We start from the raw sequence: 22,220 nt of genomic DNA, 5'->3' as shown, positions 1-22,220 counted from the left end.
AGTGTAAAAGTCATAAAAGTGTAGTCTCTAAGCTAGAGAGGTAAATTTTATCCCAAGCAACCGTCTTAAAGTTCATTGGAACCTTCTTTGAAATGATACATTCGAAACTGCAAGAATAAGGTTATTTCAGGAGGATATTATTGCATGGAAGACAGTTTGGAGGGAATTAGAACCTTCATCTCCAATTTCAAAAGACAAATACAAGCCTTCTCTCACCATAACCAATCCTATTCTTTCACTTTGCATCATATAGTATACTTACTCATTCCTAGAACACTCCAATGGAGAATAACCATGTACACACTCATTCTATTGAAGAGTCCAATCATGAAAGAATTAAGAGAAAGTACCATCTGCACATTGATCTAGATAGTGCGTATGCGCCCATTCAAAAACGCAAAAGTGGACAACTATTGCTCTCATCAGATGTTAAAGATCATATGAGGTTATCAGGGAAGCAACACACTGACCTTTGGTGTGATGGCTCCATCTATCCTATTGACCCCAGTACTGCTTCACATCCTCCCTTTTCAAATCCCACAACTCTCTTACGTTTTATAGGTGATGGCGCCATAGGCTTCTATCACAAAAAGTTTGGCCTCAGTTGGTCAAATGGTGGAACAGGGTTTACAGGTTTGTTTCAATGAGCATGGTTGCTTCGTTGAGGATTTCAAAAATGGATGTAGAGTCATTGCCAAAGGCAAGAGAGGAGGCAAATTATTTAAGCTGGATGCTGGGATTCCTGAGTTGAAATCAGCCATGTTCTCTAAAAGCCAAAATGTGGTACAGGACATTGACATGTGGCATAAGAGGATTGGACATGTGAACATACAAAGGTTAAAGAACATGCAGGCAAGAGGCATTGTTAGTGGGTTGCCTAGATTAAAGTATGATGGGAATATGCATGTTTGTGATGCCTGTCAGTTTGGAAAGCAGGTTCATTAATCAAGTCTTTAATCATGTAAACTATAAAAGCTTTACAGTGGTATCAGAGCAAACTTTTCTGCCATGTGACATGCCCAAACCCTAACGCTAACCCTAACCCTAAAATCAGTCCTAACCCTAACCCTAAAATCAGTCAACCCAAACCCTAAAATTGGGTGTAGCAAGTATTGAATGGAAGAACAGGAGAGAATGTCCAATCAAATTGAGCCCCAAACTCCCAATTTTTGCTGATTAATGCCGGGCCAACCATATGCTGAAAACTCTACACAAAGGCAAAACATCATGCAACCTATCAATACAGAAGCTTACCTCTTCAGCCGGTACCCTTTCATGGTGGAAAGGCACCCCATTGAATATCCGCATCCCTTCGTGGATTTGCCCCAGCCGGCTGCTCGTTGAGAAGCAAACGATAACTTGCTGTTTTTTTAATTCAAAAAAAATAACACAACACAACCAAAACCAAATGTTACGGGTCTAAGATTTTAAATTGCCACGCATACAAGAAAATTAAAATTAAAAAAAAACACAACTATACGGGAGCCATAACGACCTGACACCAACTGTTCGTGCAGTTTTCAGCAGCCGCCTCCTTTCTTAATGACTTCAGCGCACCTCATTCCCTTCGCCGTGTGCTTCTTGCTGTCCACTCCCTTGACTTGGATCGGCTGCTTCTTGTTGAAGATTTGGAGAGACGGAAAACTCTCTCACTTGTAGTAAGAGTAGCACGATCCACGTGTAGCTCAATCCAATGGGATTTGCATCCCTGTCGGAGCTAGGGATTCGACCCGTACCGGTGCACAAGAGCTTATCCACAAATGGAGAGAATGCTCATGGCTACCATCACTTGACACTAGACTAAGCATACACACAAGCTCAACTTGTCCTCATTCCTACACACCCCTTCATTCACAAATACAAGCAAGAGGAATACAATCACTATGCACTCAAGCAAAGAGAAAGACCTCACTCCACTCCTATCTTCCTACAAGCATGCACACATTCAAGCATCAAGCTTCCATGAAAGCTTCAAATCAATCCATGTACTCAAAAATGAAATACTAAAAGCATGCATAAGAGTAAAATGATTAGAGAAGAGGATGAGAAAGACTCATGACATTGCTAATGATTCAATGAAGAGATTTACCTCATACAATAATGTAGATGGGGTGAGAGAAGAGTCTTCACCTCTATGGAGAAGAGGGAGAGTAGGTCTCTCAAAGGAGCTCTTGCATAAACTAAGCCCAAAGTGTGTCTAAGCTCTCAAATGAGCCACCTTTTATACAAAAATTCTAGGACTCCCATAAGTCCCCATGTGGGATTATTATCAAACCCTCTCCCACATTCATCTACAAAGTGGAACTCTTTTCAAGAGCCCTAAGTATCGTTTTTGTTGCATCCTGGTATTGATCTTCATTTGCAAGCAACACTCCCCCCTTCCTATTTTGCGCAGGTCCTCGAGCGCGGTAGTAGCAAGAGCTGCAACAAAAAAACAATTGATACAAGTAAAGTCCTTTATTGATAAAAAGAAAAGAAAAATCAGCAATAATAATTACACACGTGAGCATACAAGTGCAAGGCTGATTAAAGTTTTAATGAGTACTAAAAGAGGTGAGTAAAAACTAGTCAAAGTGAGACTTAGGTAGTAGATAATGCTATGCAAAGGCAAGTGTCTTTGTACACCTCCGGTTATGACCGCAGTCTCAATGTCCTATCAGTATGTAAGTTACTCCTAAGTGGCAACCCTACTCCTAAGTATGAGCAAAGGTGATTGGAGCTCTCTCTTGTTGTTCTTTTTTTTTTTTTTTTTGATATGTGTGTAGAAGGTGATAAAGATTAAGGTTCTATCCCCATGAGACCCGAGCAATGGCCAAGAGACCTCCGCCAAGAGAATCCAAAGACCGCTAAGTATCTCAAGGGCGACAGACCCTTTTTCTTTCCTTTTATGACCTAAGGAGTACCCCATGAAGATGAAAGCATCGGTCTTGAGGGCACATAGTGTACCCCCGAGTCCTACCAACATCTATCAAGGTGATAGATTCCTCAAAGTTCTTCTTCTGAAGTTTTTAGACATCAGTGTTCACCCCATGGAAACCAAGGCATCGGCCCCAAGGTGCTGAGACAACCTTAGGTCCTACCAAGCATTTCACATGGCAGTAGACACTTCCTGTCTCAATTTATTTTGGATATATATATTTTTAGGGTATATTTTCATAAATTTTTATGACTCCTAGCACCTAGCTCATATCTAAGAGGTAACTACCACTAGGGATAACTAATATACCTTGAAAACATAAGTACTTGGCATACTCCATTGGTATATATCCTACACTATCTTTAGATAGAAATATCTTTTACTAAGTCTTCTAAGACTCTAGAACTCACTCACCATATTTTAACAACTAATCAAAAACTCAAACCAGCCAATATTGTGTGAACATGCAAACCATATATTCGAAAGATAAGAGCACATAAAGAAATAAAGATTAAGATTTGAATACACCTGTTGTAGTGCCCTGTTGATGTTGTTCGTTTGCCTTGATTAATTGCTGATTTTGTGCAGATTGCTCCTCCTTGATCTTGATAGGCGTAGCATGTCTCCCCCCTTCCTAATTTGTGTGCATGGTAGGTGGACTGTAGAGGCGTGTTTGATGCTCTTGTTAAGCTGAGATCGCTGCACAAAGTTTTATTAACAAACAAAGAAAAAACAAAAGAATAAAATTTGTTAGTGGTGCCAATCACCGAATATAGCCGAGGGGAAAAACCCAATGGGAGAAAAGTGCCCTGGCTTGTCGATCTTATTGTGGATTCACTGATCTTACCCTTGCGCTCGTGGTGGAGATTATCTCAAAAAGAACATAATCCTTTAAAGGCGTAAGGCACCACACTATTCAAACATTGATCGACCAAAGAGCTTCATTTGTAGTATTAATGCCTTATCTTTGGTTTTAGGTATGTCCTTCTTGGGTGGGAACTTTATCAATTGTCGAGGAATTTGAGCAAGATAAGGGGATTTAGGCATTGAAATGCTAGAATCTATGCTCAAATGAGACTCCTTTGGACTTGTCTTAGGTTCACCAGTTGATGGTTGAATTGTGAAACAAGGAGAAATAGGGGCAACAGTTGTTTCAATACATGTTTTAGGAAGATCAACACAAGTGGATTTGTAAGTGCTATCACAGCCACCTTTCCTTTCTTGGGGAATTTGTGTTGATTTCTTTTGCACCCACTGATATGGGCAATCAGGGGTGGCTTTTGGAATCTTTTGGATACACTCTTTTACCCTTTGCTCAGCATGGCATTTTGGAAGCCAAATTGCTGTTGCACCCTCATAATAACCTTGTGCTTTAAGAACCCGTTTTGGGACCCATCGAGTAACAATCCGAGATTTAGGCTTGGAAATGATGTGCTTCTTAGGAGGCTTAGCAACTGGAATAGATGGTACAAGTTTGTACGCATCTTTGGGTAGCCACATTGATGAATCCTTCTTGCCTGGCCTTCTTTGAGCAGCAACTAGAGTAGTTGGAACATGCCAGCCATGGCCCTCACTTGAGTACTCATCAATTATCCACATCATTTTTTTTTGAGCTTGTGTCTCTTTCTTATCAGCATCATTAACAAATTTGAGTGTTAAATTCTCAACTGAGACTTCCTCGACATGCATAGCTGTTGTGGATGCATTCCTATAGTACAAATCATCTCGAAGGTTATGTGGTTGTACCATTCGTATAGGAACAATATCATATCCATCTGAGTCACAGAATTGAATTGGCTTCGGTAAAGCACATGTCGATAATGTTGCAAGGACATGACTCCATTCTAATGGATCAATTAAATGCTCAAGGAAGGGTTGTGGAATGTATGCCTCGTCTGATACACTTCGATTACCCTTAAGTCTCTCAGTGTTGAAATCCCTACATGAGGCTCCACACATCCATAGATCTTCTCGTCCATCGGACAATGTAACTCTTGAGCCCTCAGATGAAGCAGAATCAAACTCATCTATTGGAGACCTTGTTACATCACGATATGAGTGATTCCTTAGGTTGACCCTTGTGATGACAGAATCATGTCGGAGGTACAAATAATTGTATCCCCAATCTTGAATCATTTTAAATTGTCGCATGAATGGTCTACCCAATATCACTTCATAGTTTGGATGCTTTCCAAAATCCACTACTGCAAAGGTATGCTCATATTCAATCCCACATGTGGTGACCAATATGTTCTCAAGCAGCCCAAGGGGATGTTCTAAGCTTCCATCTGCTAGTTGCAAGCGCATCCTGGTACTTCTAATAGCTGGCTTGCCCCATTTTTCCCAAATGGACCGTGTCACAATGCCCACTCCTGCGCCACTATCAAGTATTGCAGTTGAAGATACTTTTCGCACTTCTAATGGGAGGGTAGCATTTCCCTGATCGTCTTCACAAAATTTTCCTACTTTGTTGATAGGAACTGGCATTACATGCTTTGTCTCAGGGTGTATAGTACACTCATGGTGACCCTTTTGTAGCAATACCTGCTCTGACAAACATGTGGCAATATCATTCCACAACTCAGGTTTAATCTTTATCAACTCAAGCAAAGGTAAGGTACAAGCCACTGGTGCTGACAAAATAGCTTGCACCATACTCATATCTTTCTCCTTTGTCAACCTTTTATGCATGGAGGGTATCCTCAAGGTTTGAGAACAATTCTCATATTCTCCCAGATAGGACGGTAAGGTTTTCATTGTATGCTTACTTCTAGGGGAAACAATTGTTTGAACTTCCTCCGGGATGCTTGGGTGTCTAAATTTGTTTTCCGAGTCTCTGGTAAAATCCACCTCAGAGAATGGAGGCGAACTAACAGAAGACATGTTTTCATTTATTTTCTCATTTACAGCGGCCCACATGTCATTTGCCATGTCCTCATTAGCATCAATAATTTCATCATTGCATGGGAAGACAAGGCTAGGTGATGGTAGACTTTCTTCTTTCAATGGGTCACTTGGTGCCGATCTTTCGCTTTGAGCTTGTGAAATGAATTCACTTTTCATTTCCCGACTTGATGACACTTCTGGTATGGTTTCTAATGTTGGCTTAAGAGAGGCTGGGCCACGAGGAATAGGTGGTGGTGGTCCCTCAAGTATCGACTGAGCTTCCCTAATGATTTGCTGATGTACAGCTAGATTGATCTTCTCCTCACGAGGGTTTGGGTATTCTTGAAGCTTCGTGGGTAGCTCAGATAAAGCTGCAATGCGACTTCTATGAGCATCAATGATGGCCTCTAGAGTCTCATTCACTTTATCCACAAAAACAGAACCCCCAGAACTATCCTCAGTCGTACTAGCCTTATCTTGTTTAACACTAGGCTCAGGTTGAGGTTGATGTTCCTCATGCACTTCCTGGGATGTAAAAGTTTTATCCCTCATGTCTTGTTTAGAGGTCTCCTGAGAACTAGTGGATGTACTTTTAGTTTGTTTGTTTCGGTTCTTCTTTCTCCTAATGGTTTTTTTTCTATTGGACTGTAGGGTCTTGTCCACTAGATTTATCTTTGCGTCCCTAGTTCGAGGTGTCTCATCAGTTTGCATTTCTGCATTTCGTGTTTGTGATCTAGTCATGACTCTAAGTGGCACGACATCCTCATTCTCAGATGAAGGTGGTGATGGAATTGCCCCTACAAGGTTAAGTGAAACCTTTGGTTAAGAGGTGCCTTCCTCATGTGGTTTCAACAGACAATCCTTCGGGAAGTGTTCGACACAACACCCTAGACAATATCTTTCAATCGGTGGAAACTGTTGTATTGTTGTATTGGATCGAGATGCTTGCCTTGAGCGATGTGGACAATCACGAGCCCAATGGGGTTCTCCGCACTCATAACAGGGGCCCATTGGTTTGGCTTCTACTTTCCTTGGCTGCCATTGACCTGAGGGGCCTGGAGTCCTAGGTTGGTAGCCGCCTAGCAACATTAAAGAGTTTTGTTCCCCTGGTTGAATCTCCACCAGTGCTTGGTTTGGGTATGTGGGACTTTCAAAGATATTATCCTTGGATGAATATGATACATATTCTTCCTCCACATAGCCTGGGTTTACCAATTCTCTACACATATTTGAATTGTCATAGTCCACAACCCTCACAGGAGCAGTCCCTGGAGCAGGAGGTTGAGCACCAAGAACAGGTCATGCTTGTTCTTGTGTCATCGGTGGCTTACGTGCAAAATTTGTATATTGTTGATACATTTGTGGAGCCATTCCACCCCTCGGCTGCTCACGTTCCTGTCTCATTCTCGCAATGCGAGTACAATCCTGTGTGGTATGAGTAAAGTTCCAAGCACAGGCTTGGCACCACTTCTTCGTGGGTTGGTTTGTGACTAGAGGAGAAAAGGTATTACAGTCCTCTGTTTTATGGTCACCGCCACATGCTCCACAAAGATGAGGGCCTGTAGGAAGTACACTCCTCATTCTCTGCTGCTGTTGTTGTGGCTGCATGGGTGGACGATAGGTCTGTCCCAATCTCCGTAGTACTAGGTTAGCTATCTGATCTGGATTTACCAGCGCGCTAGACCCTGAACTTTGATCATCACCCCATTGATTTCTAGGTTTCACCTCAGGGCCAGAACCATCTTGGAATTTGAAGTTATCGGTGAAATCCATAGCATCATGGCAACACTCATTGAAACTTGTATGCTTCTTTGCATAGAGATGTGTATGCAGTGTTGAATTTTTGAGGCCTTTTAAGAAGAGAGAAATTAATCGACTTTGGGCGGGTTTCTCATCTTCTGGGCAACGATTAATGTACTGCTTCATTCTATTTACACAGTCTCTAACACTCTCATTCTCACCTTGTTTGAAAGAGTAGATGTGTGCTACCGTGTCATGTTGAATTCCCATCAAGGAAAAAGCTGCAATGAATCTCTCTTCCAAAATTCGTAAAGAAGTTTTGTCGGAAGCCTCTAATGCCTGAAACCAAGCCAGGGCTTTTCCCTCAAGAGTGAGTCCAAACCCTTCTATCTGAGTATGCTTATCAGCAACTTGCTCAGCTCGAACTGCTTGCCTAAAAGCTGCTACATGGTCGTATGGATCTCCCGACCCTTCATATTTCTTTACCAATTTCTGAAGAGTTGATGGCCTTACTTGTCGTGAATACTCATCATAGGGCCTACGGCCTCTCGCTCTTAGTGGAAATTGTTCCTCTCTTTGGAAAGATGGTCCACATGTTTCCAAAATTGGTGTGGGTACCCTATTACCAGCCTCACCAAACCCTTCCAAAGATCTTGTCACCCTCATTTCAGGAGGTGCACTTATAGGAGGCCGAGTTGGCTCTCTTCTCATCCGATTGTCATAGTGGGAAAGATGTTGTTGTGGTGGTGTGACCTGTGGTCGCACATTTGTTGTAGGACAATATCTTGGTGCTAGAGTTGGGCTACTAGCAGAGGTCCACTTAGATGTTGAAGGTCCCTCTCTAGTGAACTCTCGTAGGGGAGGAGCAACAGTTTCTCCAAGAAAGGCTGTCTCTCCTGGTCTGGCTGTATGTGTTGAGAACACTTCCATAAATAATGGTTGTCCTTTCCACGTGAGTTCCCTAATCTCTCTCCAATCTAACGTTCGATATTCATTGGCCCATTTATCAACTATTCTGTTCATGTGTCCTGCACACTTCTCAACTACCACTACATAAGCTAGAGGAAGATCTAGCTGTGGCAATTTAGTCGTGGCATAATATCCCTCTAACGAGTCCTTATAGACCTCTTGAAGTGGGTCATCCTGTAAGACCTTTGTCACAGGAATTTGTCGTACAAACTCCCATTGGCATTCAGCCCCCTGATCCAGTTTGCTCTTGCCTTTCCTATCCCTTTCCAAATTTAGATCTACAAGAAGTAAATCATCTATGGATGGCTTTGAGGATTGGGCATTGGATGGTCCAGGCATGTCCGGCTCGATAAGCCAGTCATCTCTAGACTCTTTTGCTCTGGAAAGTTGTGAATAGTCTAACAACTCAGTTTTAGAGAGCTCCCCTAATTTGTCTACCTTTTCTGGATGGTAGGTGACTTCATAGCGAACACCATCTCCACCCATGTACATGTTACCCTGGTCATTGACTAGAGGTGCTCTATCAAGTTCTGAGAAAATGTCTGCGATCTTAACAAGATACCGTTGTTGTGGGTCCCTAAAGATCTCAGCTCCTTGAGCATTAGTGTAGACATATTGGAGTCTCACATTGAATGTTAACCCCATGGTATCGGCTTCAAATGGATTAAAGGATCGTGTGGGTGTCCTATTTTGGGCTACGGGATGACTATTTGTCGGCACTAGATTATCCATGGACAATGAACTAGTTGTTCTAGAGGAAAGGGTATCGGATTGGGATTCCGAAAGGGTTTCAGCAATATCTGCCAAATTTCCTACCGATTGGGTCCCACTTTCTTGCGTAGGCACTCTAGAAGGTGCCCTAGGTCCTATGGCAGAATCTACACAACGTCCCGACCGCAAGTGCATAAGGTCAAATTTTTTTGGTTTTGTTATGTGTTTTTGTTTTGTTTTGGTTTTGGTTTTTATGTTTTGTTTTTGTTTTTGTTTTTTTTTTTGATAAAAAAATATATATATATGTATATATATATATATATTTTTTACCCTACCTAACCACTAAAGGCAACTAAAAAGAATATGTGTAGTGTACTATCTACCCTATTTTTTTATTATTTATTTTTTTAAAATGCTTTTTTTTAAATGATTTTATGTTTTTATGATTTCTACTTTTTTTAACACAAAAATTATGAATCACACTAAAAAATACTAATTATGCACAAAGTTACAAAAATTTAAAAAATGCAAGTTAAACTAATTATGCAAAAAATTAAAGAATGAAGAATTACAAATTATGCAAAAAAGTAGACTCCTAAAAAAATCAAAAAATTTTCTTTTGTCTTCTTTTTGTTTTTTCCTCTCTTTTTTTTTGCCTTTTTTCTTTTGTTTTGTTTTGTTATTTTACAAAAATTTAAAACAATGCAAATTACCCAATTATGCTAAAAAATACAGAAATAAAAAAATAAAAAAATATGCACACAATATGGACTCCTAAAAAAATAATTTTTTTTAATTTTTTTTAATTTTTTTAATTTTTAATTTTTTTTAATAAGAAATATTATATTTTTTTTTGTTTTTTTTTAATTTAAAAATAAAAAAACATAAAAATTAAAAAAATAATATTAAAAAAATAAAAAAATGAGAAATTTCCACCTACCTTATCCGCACCGATCGGCTTGCCCGGATTCGTCGCTTGGCGCGCCGACTCTTCAATGCACCGCCTTCGCTTCCAGCTGGCCTTCCACTGCTTCCTTCTGCAAGCCGGCCACCACCACAACGCCTTCACTGCCTGCCTCCAGTTGCTTCAGCCCGCCTACGCCTCTGATCTTTTGCTGTCGTCTGCAGGCGCACAATGCAGACCACTCCTTCGCACCCTTTGCTGCTGCGCCTCACCGCCGGCCAGTATGAAGCTCGTGCTTAGCCCTCTCCTTTCTTTCACTTGGCCGCCTCTCCTTTCTTTCACTTGGCCGCCTCGACGCCCTGCTGCTGCTCTTTCCACAGCTCCAGCCGCCTCCACTGCAGCCACCACGTCCCTTTTTTTTTTTTGTTATTTCCACGCTGCAGCTTGCCGGCCAGTTGCCACTATGCTTCCGCACGGTCAGCCTCACTGCAACTGGGCGCCTTCGCTTCGACTGGGCGCCTACGCCTCACTGCTTCTGGGCGCCTACACTTCGACTGGGCGCCTACGCCTCACTGCTTCGACTGGGCGCCTTCACTTCGCTGCTTCTGGGCTGCCTCTTCCACGTGATTTTATATATATATATATATATATATATATATATATATATATTATTGCCACCTTCGCTTCGCAGCTGTGCTTCGATGCTCTTCAACCAGCCTAAGCCAATCTTAAAAAACGATTATATATATATATATATATATAATTGTTTTTTTTTTTAAAAGCCGTCTGCTGCTGCAGGCTTTTATCAGCCGCCGATGCAGCGTTTCACTCCAATGTAGAAAATAGAAATATAAATCTATATCTATATATATAGATGTAGATGTGTATTTTTTTTTAAAGGCCGCCTTACCTACCGGCTAGCATTTCTTCTTTAATTCTTTTTGCTGCGCCTTGAGTGACGTGCGGCCAGAGTGAAGATCAATGCAAAATTCTCAAAAAAAATAAAAAATAAAAAACAAATTTTCAACCTCTCCTCTCTTTCTTAAGCGGGCATCACGCTTGGGAGTCCATGGAGCTTGCATAAGCTATGGAAGAGCTTAGCAACGCACCTCTTTTATTCTATTTTTTTTTATTTTTTACTAATTACATGTTTAGCGAAAAGCATGAAAGCATGAAATGGCAAAAGAAAACAATGAATGTAAGCATAATGATGGTACTTGAAAAGCAATGAAACTATAAAACATAAAAAAAAACAATGCGGGAGAAACCTCAACCGCTCAATGGTTAACCTTATCCACTCACACCGGGATCGCACACCCGAACTTAACCTAATCACTCAATGGTTTTGCAACCAAAAGAGGAAATAGTGGTGGTTTCCACACACTCTCAACCGGATTTGAGTCTTCTCCCCGGCAGCGGCGCCAATGGAGAGACGGAAAACTCTCTCACTTGTAGTAAGAGTAGCACGATCCACGTGTAGCTCAATCCAATGGGATTTGCATCCCTGTCGGAGCTAGGGATTCGACCCGTACCGGTGCACAAGAGCTTATCCACAAATGGAGAGAATGCTCATGGCTACCATCACTTGACACTAGACTAAGCATACACACAAGCTCAACTTGTCCTCATTCCTACACACCCCTTCATTCACAAATACAAGCAAGAGGAATACAATCACTATGCACTCAAGCAAAGAGAAAGACCTCACTCCACTCCTATCTTCCTACAAGCATGCACACATTCAAGCATCAAGCTTCCATGAAAGCTTCAAATCAATCCATGTACTCAAAAATGAAATACTAAAAGCATGCATAAGAGTAAAATGATTAGAGAAGAGGATGAGAAAGACTCATGACATTGCTAATGATTCAATGAAGAGATTTACCTCATACAATAATGTAGATGGGGTGAGAGAAGAGTCTTCACCTCTATGGAGAAGAGGGAGAGTAGGTCTCTCAAAGGAGCTCTTGCATGAACTAAGCCCAAAGTGTGTCTAAGCTCTCAAATGAGCCACCTTTTATACAAAAATTCTAGGACTCCCATAAGTCCCCATGTGGGATTATTATCAAACCCTCTCCCACATTCATCTACAAAGTGGAACTCTTTTCAAGAGCCCTAAGTATCGTTTTTGTTGCATCCTGGTATTGATCTTCATTTGCAAGCAACAAGATTTTTGTGATTGACGGCCACCTTCTCTTGGTGCTTCTCCTACAAAACAACAGCATCATTTATGGCAATATTTTTCAGGTGTGATTTTTCCATTTTCTTGGGCATTAAAATCTCACATAATGTGGTGCATTAGAATATCGAAAACCCATCACTTGATTCTTTTGTGTGCTCTCCACATAAAATTTCTCACCCTTGACATGAGGTTGCCCCAATGTGCTATTCGTACTTCCCACCAACTCATCCAATTATCCATCACTGATAGTTTTCCCTCGTGAACATGTCCATTTCTCCACCACTCACAAATCTCTTTACTTTTTAAGAAAGCTGACTCCTTATATGTGTGTGTGTGTGTGTATGCATACACACATACATGTAGTGTGTGTGTGTACATACATACATGTATGTATGTATGTGCCTCTTGTCCTAGCCCTTTCTTGGCCTCTAGGATCTCTGTTAGCTGCCTTTGTAGGTTTGCCACTTGATTGGCTTATGCTCTCCTCAAGATTGTGCAGTTCTTCCTATATTGGTTCTTGCTAGCTCCTCAATTCTTCTGGGACTTTGTGCTCTAAGAACATGCCACATCTTTTTTTCTTTATGATTGTTTGTAGTTTGGACATTTATTTGGGAGCATTTGTCATATATTTATTCAAGTAATCTAATACTCCCTACATCCAGTCCAATTCTATGGTTTCCAAAAAACTAGATGGGCCTGGCACTATTGGGGCTGGTTTGGGCATGGTGGATCCAGCACAGTGGGGGCCATTAGTTGATGATGGGTGAATGTTCCTTTCCTAGAGGTTTCTTTGAATAGGGCCTCGAGATACAACCCGATCTTGGTTTTTTGTCTCCTATCTGTCATTCAGCTCAAACTTTTTGCTACTCATATTCAGGGCAAAAGAGAGAGAGATGGCTCCAAGAAAAGCAAGAAAACAACAGGCAAAGACTAAGAAAGGTATATGATGTGAATAGCCAAGATTCTACTGAGATTGTGTTTTAATGTTTTTAGATATGCTTACTTGGGCTTGCTGTGTGTGTCTTACAAACAACAGGGGATACTCACTTAGATCTGGGCATGTTTGTTTGACTCTTAGCGAACGAGGAAGCTCAATCACGGACACATGTGTCCTCACATGTATCTCCTGTTAGAGAGGAAACAGAAGCGCATAATTATCTTGTTCATGAGGAAGAAGCGCTTGTGTTGGAGAACGAAATGAGCTCACCTCCTCCAACTCACACGGAGATGCCTGAATCTAGTACTGGTCAAGGGGAGACCCATAGAAGGCTTCTTGGAAAATCTATTGAATTGGGATTGCTTGGTGATGTATTCACTAAGTTTTTTGTGCAACGCAATTCCTCTACCCCATTGGTCCCTTTATGCAGGCTGATTCCAAATGAAGACATCCGTACAGTTTCTAGCCAACTTGAGGTGTTTCGTGATTCCTTTGACTGCCATGGCTATGTCGAAGCATCTCCTCCTTTTTTAGTTTCACTTACACGTCCCGGAAGCTCATGTATTTCACGGTCACACAAATAGACTTGCAAGAATGGGGACTATATTGGGTGGTACAACATGACAGATTTGAGGATGAAATCAGAGGAACTGAGTGGGAGGATCTCAGTGGTAAGAAGTTTCTTTTTTGGGATGGCAATCATTGTGTGAAGGCATGGATGTCTTGAGTGCACGAAGGTACGTTCTTTTGAATGCCATAGAGTGATTTTATGCAATATTAAAAGTAATATATTGTAATATCTTTATTTTGTTTTCTCTAGCTTGGTCTCATAGCCCCTCACGCCATGTCCGGGTCAAATGTCAATTTTTGGTTGTGGACAAGAAGTAAGAAGGAGAATTGCTATTGGCTTTGCGATCTCAAAATGAGTAAGTGATCTCTCTCTACTTAATTACGAACATTGTGAAGTCATTGTTAAGTTCTTGGCTCATTGTGACTCTTTACAAGAGATTGGTGCGCACTAGTGTTACACCCACATTGTCACATGAGATCTTCATATTTCAACGATTTGGAATGGCGGACAAATCATCCATATTGGACTACCTTGGTGAAGACGTAAGAGGTGGGCTTTAATGGAGCTTAGTTTGGAGCGACGAAGTGGAGAGCAATGGTACAATGCTCCAGCTACAATCTTGGCACAGCTTGTGAGGAAGGTAGTGTTTGCATTTCTCATCTTATTAATAAATGGATTATCAATGTTTTTTAATCGTGTGAGTGATAATGAGTCCTTTTCGTTATACATAGACATCGTTTGAGAATGCGGTGAAGCAAGCTATATCATGCATTGATAGACATGCCATGGGGTTGCAAGAATATGAGACAAAATGTGAGAAAGCCAGACGTGGTGTAGAGCAAACATTTCGAGATAGAGCGTACAAGATGCTCATAATTACAAACCCATCCAATGGTGATGCATTCTTTCAACTCGTATATAACTATGATTGGTCTAAGAAGGGATTGGTTGCTCTGACCAAAGAAAAGCTCTACACAGTCGCCATATCTCGGATTTCAACTCAAAGGTATGTCACATGTCAATAAACCTCCCTTAACATAAACTAACCTTAACATCTAATCTCTTATGGCTTTGGTATGATGCTGAAATAGGAAGACGTAATTGCTTCAAATGCTTATGTCACATGTCAATAAACTTCCCTTAACATAAACTAACCTTAACATCTAATCTCTTATGGCTTTGGTATGATGCTGAAATAGGAAGACGCAATTGCTTCAAATGCTTATGAACCAGGAGGGCAAAGGACAAGGTAATTTTGGAGATGTTTGGGGATAACAAAAAGATGTTGCTACATATGAAGAAATAGTTGTATTGGGAAGAGCTAATAGGGGAGGCAGACTCTATTTTGGAGGGTTTATTGGTATATGATGATGTTATCTACGTCCCACCATTTATACAATGGGTGCAAGAGGAGCGATTGAAACACATACCTTGGGCCTTCCATGAGGTGTGGGCAAAGATTAGAAAAGTGAAGGAAGGCCAAAAGCAACCTGAGGTGGAGAATGCCGCAAAGAGGGTTGTCTACAGGTATATATCTTCTAATGCCATTCTATTTTTGCAGAAAATACATATACGCATTAAAAAAATATTTTAGGTGCTGTTTGTTTTATTTTGGATATGTAGGTGGGTGCAGCCACTCATTGGCCAAGGTCTAATGGACGAAGAGACAGAAGCAATCAAAGAATGGGTAGATCCAAATTCCTCAAAAATAATGTACCCAAAGGAATGGGTTGAGAGAGGGGTTTCTGATTGGGAATATAAGAGATGTCCTTGGTGGTTGGACTATCCTCTAAATCATGTGCCTCCAAGTGAGGAGCTCCTAGACAAAGGTACTTTTTTGCTTTCTTCTGAATTATATGCATGTAAATGTAAATGTATATGTATATGTAAACCTTCCTACCTATACAAATATATACCTATACATACATATAAATATATATAAACTATCCATATGCATATACATATTAGATACACATACATATAGATATATACATATACAAATACGTATGTAAACATATATGTACATATACATATGCATACATAAATAATACCTACATGCATACATAAATAATACCTACATACATACACTAAATTATATACTAAATTCCTACATACATACAAAGTTCATGTTACATTTAAGATTTGGCATGTTAGATTTTAAAGAAACATTGTTAAGTTTTGAAGTTTATTTTGGGATTTTTTAGAAAATGCAAAGGAGATGCTGTCCAAATTTTTTGCAAATTTGTACATACATACATACATACGTACATACATAGTTCATGTTACATTTAAGGTTTGGCATATCAGATTTTAAAGAAACATTAAGTTTTGATATATACATACCTACATACATATACATATAAATAGATACATATACCTACATACATATACATACACATACATATACATAGATACATACCTACATACATATACATATACATATGCATATACATAGATACATACCTACATACATATACATATACATATGCATATACACATACATATACATAGATACATATACATCTACATACATATACATATACAAAAAGGTCTGGGGATTTCTACCTTTTTACTAAATTATCTTGATCTATTTCTTGAAGAATTTAGGAATTGTCAATCTGAGCTTGAAAGAGAGCCCCCAACTCAAGAAGACTCTAGAATACCTTTCCCGCAGCCAACAAACTTGACCCAGTCTCCACCAGTAGTTAGATCCTCGCGCGTGGCCCCAAAACCATCCACACCACTGTCACGAGTACCACAATCACACCAAGAGCATACATCTACATCGTCTCAAGTGCAACGTGAGAGACGAACAAAGAGACGTCTTGACATTATGCATGATGTTCAAGAGGGAGACCCACAAATGAAGATCAAGAGAGAGACCCTCCAGAGCATCTTCAAGAGGGGGAGGTGTCAGGAAAACGTGACATCATGGACATGACTAGGAAGAGTACTTTCCATCGCAAATTTATTTTGAGAAGTGTGTGCTTTCGAAATGCATCTCATTTTTTGTCTTGTTTACTTGCAGGTGAGAGAAGTTCTTCACACATATTGCTGGTAGACGTCCACACTCTTTCGGAGGGCTCAGATAGGTAAAAAGAATAATTTCACCATATAATTAGTTTTCCAAGTTATACTTACCAAAACCAAACATCATAAATCTTTTATGTAGTGTGGAAGAATTCTTGATGAAGATTCCCAAGGCTCTATCTCATAGAGGTGCTCCCTCAGATACAGTGGCTCGCCTCGTATGGGCGTCCTACAGGTTTACAGGTTGTTAATGTAGATACAGATGGGTGTCCCTCTCATGGAATCAAGTTTCTTCATCATTGATACGTGCCACACTCAATTTTGTTGGTTTGTTTGTGGTTGATGAGGGTTGGTTTGTGTGTTTGAGTCTAATGGATCAACTTCCTAAAATATATTCCATGGGAAAGAAAGTTGGATTGGTCATGCATCGAACAATGTCTGTTCATGTGGAATCAAGTTATTTGTATGAGAATAGAGAACGGGTAAGTCATAATCTCTCAAATATTTCCCTTTATGTATACATGTTATGTGGTATGGATATCCAAACATAATGTTTTCTTGTTATGGTAGGTGGATACATTGGCGCTTAGTATGTTCTATCAAGTAAATTGCCATGTCCCTATTATTGATTGTGAGGCTGGGCAAAATGTTTCAAAGAAGTTATTCAACGCTCAACGAAATTTCATTTTTGAGAAGAATAAGAAGCATCCATTCCAACGCACGATGGTCTTGAGTGTTACATTCGAGGTGGTGTAGAAAGATCTCCTATGTTCTTTAGGTGAGACAATTTTCATTCTGTTAATTTTCATAGCTACTTTTTCAAAATACTTAGATGCACATTTATGATTGCATTTCATTGTAGGTGGCTAGTGGAGACCTTCTCAAGTGAAGGAGATGGTGTCTTGGACGTTTTTGCAGGATGTGGAGGCTTGGGACATGCATGCCAAGTGTTAAAAAGGCACTATATGGGGATAGAGAATGACATGGAGGTAGCCAAAGCATGTTTGTGAGATTTCTCATTAGGTCGGGATGGCACGTAGAAGAATGCTATAATTTGTGGATCAAAAGACTTTGTAATCGAGATTGTCATGGTTTAGAAGTTTAAAGATCGATATATACATTTTTTATCTTTAAAAAAGATTGTGTTATATATTTAAGTAAGTAAGAAAGTATGTATGTAATGTATGTATATATGTTAGCACTGTGTAGGTAGCTCTTGTATGTATGTATGTATATATGTTAGTGCTGCGTAGGTAGCTCTTGTATGTATGTATGTATATGTATATGTACGAGGTGTGTATGAATTTAGGTAGATATATGTATATATATAATTATATCAATAAGTATGATGTGGATCAAAAGACTTTGTAATCGAGATTTTCATGGTTTGGAACTTTAAAGATTGATATATACATTTTTTATCTTTAAAGGATTGTTTTTTATATTTAAGTAAGTAAGAAAGTATGTATGTATGTACGTATGTATATATGTTAGTATGTAGGTAGCTCTTGCATGTATGTATGTATATTTTGTATGTAGGTAGCTCTTGCATGTATGTATGTATATATGTTAGTATGTAGGTAGCTCTTGCTTGTATGTATGCATATGTATATTTTGTATGTGTGCATATGTATAAGGTGCATGAATTTAGATAGGTATATGTATATATGTAATTATATCAATAAGTATGATGTGGATCAAAAGACTTTGTAATTAATATTTTTATGGACTAGATATTTAAAAGACTGAAATTTATATTGTTGATCTTTCAAAGCTTGTTATTTATATGTAAGTAAGTTCTTGGTCCTTTACAAAGCTCATAGTAAGTTCATGGTCCTTTGCAAAGCTCGGACTCCTTGTTCATTGCTCCAAAAAACTCGGCAAAAAAAGCTTGCAAAAAAAATCCCCCATAAAACCTTCATGGAGCTGTAGGCCAAATATGGCTTTGATAAGTTGAATGACTCCACAAAGGAGTTTATGAACAAAGTAGGAGAAGATACTAAAAGTTCTATTAACCTTTGGCAAGACCAACTGTTCGTGAACAGATGAGACTCAGGTTCTCTCTCTCTCTCTCTCTCTCTCTCTCTCTCTCTCTCTCTCTCTCTCTATGTATGTGTGTGGTGTGTGTGTGTGTGAATTTGATATGTAGACTTATGTTTCCTTAATTATTTTGTTTTGCAGAGTACATTTGAAGTCAAAGACAAATTCTTGCAGCGGCATAAAAGGGAGTATTGTGGCCGAGACGCACCTCTCTCTCACTATCTAAGCAGATTGTCTAAGGCAAAGATTATAGTCTACCACAATGCCATGAGCCAAGAAGGGAAAGTTACAAATTTTGTATTCAAGACATTGTCCCTATTCCTAGGTGCAATGATTATTCCTAAGAGTTATGAGAAGATTATTTTGATAGAGAAGTCTACTGCCTTAGAAATTTTTGGATGCTACCCTGGTTATGCCAACAAACCGAAGGGGTTACTTTCATACATATGCTGCAGTAGCATTGTGGCTGAGACGCAGCTCTCTCTCACTATCTAAGCAAATTGTCTAGGGCAAAGATTATAGTCTACCACAATGCCATGAGCCAAGAAGGGAAAGTTACAAATTTTATATTCAAGACATTGTCCCTGTTCCTAGGTGCAATGATTATTCCTAAGAGTTATGAGAAGATTATTTTGATAGAGAAGTCTATTGCCTTAGAAATTTTTTGATGCTACCCTAGTTATGGGGCAACTGAAGGGGTTACTTTTATACATATGCTGCAGTAGCATTGTCTTTAGGCATAGAGAACCCAGAGGAACTAGAAGAGTATGGCAAACACCGTTTGCTAAGGTATAAACAAAAGCCAAATTCACTGGACTTGCCAACGTCATTAGAATGGAAAAATACATTATAAAAGACTTATGTGTTAGATCTATCTGTCCAACGATGAGTAATAAAAATCTTTTGTTCTCTCCATTTTTTTTGTGCTTCTATGGCATCTGAGTTTTTAAATGCTTCAGAACGCTTCAATCTCTTCCTTTCCATATGTCTGAGTGTCTGCATCAGTTTGGATGACCTTAAGGTTTCTTTTTTATGTAGTTGTTGCAGTATCCTACTATAGAACCATTGGAACACTTCTTGTAGGCAGTTTGCCTTACTTTTTCCACCACCATGTTGTGTGTGCCTGAAATATGCATTTCGGGCCATATAGTGTGATTTCTCGAGTCCTTGTGTGTTCCAAATGCTAGGATCTCCATACTTGTTGATAAAGTAAGGCATGTGGTTGTAGAGAATATGCTGCATAAGAAAACATACAATGCAAGTTAGTATCGATGTGGCTAGGAAACAAGAGTAAGCTAGAAACATACCATGTAGTGTGTAATGTTGGTGTCAGTCCAAGCAACTCCGAATGCTTTTTTGAACACTTGTTAAAGTTGTCTTGAAAGCTCTTTTTGTCTTGTTGGGAGTAGTTGACTTTCTCACACATTTGAAATAGAGTATCAATTGGATGCCAAACATCTGCTTTGACATTCCTTGAAGCACCTTCATGGTCTTTCACTGCATTATGAAGCTTTTTCCACTGTTGGTATTCAATTCGACTTGTGTAGGTTGTTGTATATTGCTTTCCTAACTTTGTCAGTTTGTGTTGCTGATTATTCATTGGCTTGGAAAGAAATCTTCTTGCCTTAACACCTCCAATGGAGGGCTTCATTGGAATTTCCTTTTCATTTGATGACTTCTTAGTGTCCTTCAAAATCTGGACATTACCTCCATGTAGTCCAATTTCTGATAGTAGCACCTTCTCCAATGCACTGATAGCTTCTTTCCTCTCTGCTACATTCTTGATCTTCTAAGGAAAAACAATGTGGAGATATACCAATTTCTCTATGATACGATACAAAGCATGAAGCATGTATATATGCACATTGGAAAGAGGAATCTCAAACACTGGTTTAAAATTCTCATCCAAAATTTGTCTGTTGGGTTGTCGTCTCCACCGCTTGGAGTCCATCACCCTTGCGGAGTCCATGTAGTAAAGGCATGGAGACTTTGCATTGGCCCCTTTGCTGCAATTAAATAAGCACTTCAGAGTCTTCAAATCACCCGAAAGATGCCATTGGACTTGAAATTCCCCCCTTTTCTCTACACGGAGTATCCTGTTTGCATTCATCTGTTCTTTGATGAGATTGGGGATATGTGTCTAATGAAATACCCAAAACAAGGATTCATGGTCCTCTTTCTTGATCTCAAATGAACCTAGCCACCAAATGTTCGTCTTGGATTGCACACTAAAATACTTTGGATCATCTCTACTGCAATTACAAAGAGCCCTATTCATAAGCTTGATGACAAACTAAAGTACACCTCCTACCTCCTCAAATGTAATATCATAGAACTCCACCATTCTCTTTTGCAAGAGCTCCAAGTCCATGAATATATTGTTGTGTTCATTGTGTGATGAAAAACAGGTAGAGGGAGAGGAGACACACACACATGAGCAAACCCTAATGTATATTTCAAACCCTAACCATAGAAGAGGGAAGCCATCTCCCATCTCACACAATGCATAAAGCCATAATCCATAATACACAAGATACACTATTGTTGTGTCCACACACAGCTAACCCTAGCTAATGTCCACACACTATGACTAGCTAGATGCGGTCATTTATGTCTCACACATGCTGCTACCTAACATGCGAGCACATAGTACAACTGGCACAATCTGATATCGAGCTTGAAGCTCAATAGCCCCTCTCAAGCTCATGATGTACTGCCATAGATGAAGATGTAGATGAGCTTGGGCTATAAAAGCTCTCAACACTCCCCCTCAAGCTCATCCCAAGTACTCCCATGCTTTTGCCCAATAATAATCTGGCATGCTCTTTTCATTGAGCATTGCCCTGGCCACCTCACAACAAATGACTCTATTCTTTCTCTCAGCAACACCATTTTGTTGAGGTGTATACCTGCAAGTTAACTGCCTTCTTATGCCATGCTTTCTCAAGAAATGCTCAAAAGCATGTGAGGTGTATTCACCACCTCCATCTATCCTCAAACATTTTATCCAAGAACCATATTGCTTCTCTGCAAAAGCTTTGAAGTCCATAAACTTTCCCAACACTTCACTTTTCTCTCTGAGAAAGTAAATCCAAGTCATTCTATTGAAATCATCAATGAATGTCACATAATATAAGCTGCCTTTAATGGATGGGTTTTGTGCAGGACCCCATACATCGCTATGAACTATCTCAAGTGGCCTGCTACTCATGTTGCCTTCTCTAGGAAATGGCACCGTAATAATATGGAAGAACACAAGGCACATCTTAAGATCGTTTTCCAGGTGCTTCATGGCAATGCTCTTTACATTAATCCAAGTGAAAGTGAATTCAT

This window comes from Cibotium barometz, chromosome 43, assembly GCF_041138505.1.
Source record: "Cibotium barometz isolate CiBa-2024 chromosome 43, ASM4113850v1, whole genome shotgun sequence".
Classification (NCBI taxonomy): Eukaryota; Viridiplantae; Streptophyta; class Polypodiopsida; order Cyatheales; family Cibotiaceae; genus Cibotium; species Cibotium barometz.
The sequence above is the reverse complement of the archived record's forward strand: the minus strand, read 5'-3'. Positions refer to the sequence as shown.